The sequence below is a fragment of the Eulemur rufifrons genome, chromosome 28 (genome assembly GCF_041146395.1).
Source record: "Eulemur rufifrons isolate Redbay chromosome 28, OSU_ERuf_1, whole genome shotgun sequence".
Taxonomy (NCBI): Eukaryota; Metazoa; Chordata; class Mammalia; order Primates; family Lemuridae; genus Eulemur; species Eulemur rufifrons.
The window spans coordinates 43,896,769-43,898,828 of record NC_091010.1 but is presented as its reverse complement, the minus strand read 5'-3'; positions in this window follow the sequence as shown (position 1 = coordinate 43,898,828).

The following is a 2,060-nucleotide window of genomic DNA, read 5'->3' as shown; positions in this document are numbered from 1 at the left end:
AGGCAAAGACCTTTCCGTACCAGCACTGTTCTCATGATGAAATGAATTTGGAAGATTTAGAAAATACAGAAGTATCATAACATACAGACACCTTTACATGACCATTCCAACAATGACAGTAGAAACACTTGGATTGGTATGTAAGAGAAGGAGTAAGCTTTGTAAGTGGCAGTGAGGTGGCCCACTATAGAGCAGGCTGCCTATGGAGGACAGCATTCGGGTAGTAGATGAACACTCATCTGAGAGCCAGGATGTGACTTAGGAGAGAGCTGACAGCCATAGATTGTTGAAGGCCTGGAATGTCTGCTGGGGAGTTTGACTTTACTTTGTAGGCAATGGAAAGCCTCCAGTGGTTTTAGTTGGGAAGCAATGTGATTAGGCCTGCTTTTTATAAAGATTAATCTGGCAGCAATAGAGGCAAAACCACCATTCCTGGTATCAGTCTAGGTGACATATATTATAGATCTTTACTGGGGTGATAACAGTAAGATTAGAAGGGGAAATCAAAATAGAAAATGTTGCAAGGGCAGAATGGGCTGGTCCCATTGGTAAAGCAGATTCTGATCTTGGTTAGTTGAGGCATGATGAGTTCATGATGAAACACAGGAGGAGGAGCAGGGTCAGGAGTAATGGTAGAGTTCAGTTTAGGTCATCCCAGTTTCATACTATTCCGTGCCTACTCCCAAGACTTTCCTTCCCTCCTTTCTTAGAACTTCATTGTAAGGGGTAATGTTTGTTAGTGTCTTACTTGCCATTGACTAATCTATGTTCTCTGGTGAGCTCTGCAATTCAACATACATGCAAAAAGGGATATTAAAAACAAAAAGTCAACACTTGTGCTCATGAGGGTGATGCCAACATTGTGTCAATTTAAATTTAGAAATTATCTAAAATAGATTCAAAAGGTATAGCAATGCCCTCATCAAATTAATGGTCTCGAATGTCACTTTTCTAAAGAGAAGGCTCATAAAGGCACCTCCTCTCTCTATTATTGAAGTCTATTGTACGTGTGATAAAACCGATTGTGTTCAGTTGTGTTAGATTCATGTGCAAATAAAAAGTTGAGTAGTTAGCTATACATTGTCCTAAACATATAAAATAAGAAAAATAAATTGATACATAGTCTCTTAGGAAATCTACCAGTTTAGAATGTGAACTTAATTAGGGAGCTGTTAGAGCATCCTGATTAAGGTTATGGAAAAAAGTTACAGACTGATAAAGTCTTGGAAGTAACGACATTTTTAAAGAGAATATTCCTTTAAATGTTGTAATTTACAGGAAAGGCACTTTATGTTTCAGTTAATGAGACACTGGTAGATTGAACCATGATGCCCAGTGCTTCACTCCTTTCCTGTGTTGGAATTAATCATCCATGCCCTTTGCCATATGTCTTTTTCCCAGTGTTTCTCTAACTTGCTTATAATGTATTGAGCTTGGTCATATGACTTGTTTTGGTCAACAGAATGTGGATGGAAGTGATGGGGGCCCTGACCTGGCCAAGGCCATAAGAGACATCCTGTTAATGGTTTCCTCTCACTCTCAATGCTGTTCATCATGAGAACGAACATGTCCCAAGAAGCCACTGGATGAGGAGAATGAGAGATACATGGAACAGTCTTGATCCAAACTTGAAGTAGAGATACCCAGCTGACATGCAGACCCGTGAACATGAAAATCAGTGTTTATTGTGGTAAGCCACCAAAACTTTGAGGTTGTTATAAAAAATAAAAAACTTAATATAAGCTGAAAGAAATGTATAGTTAGTGACCACAGCTAGTTATGAGCAACTGTCATGTTCTAACAGGATAGCAACTATTAGAATTTGAATCAGAGTGGGACCAGAACAGTTTGGGTGAAATTCAGTTCATCTTTTAAGCTGATGATAAATGGGAATATATTTTAATAGTAATTTTGCCATTATGTGGCAAACTTTGTTCTGTGAGCTATTAAAATACTGATCTTCATTTAATATTCAAATTTACATTTTGAGTATGGAATGTAAGCATCAACGATTATCTTATATTATCTTCAAATCCAGATGAAATTTTCCCAAGGTCTCT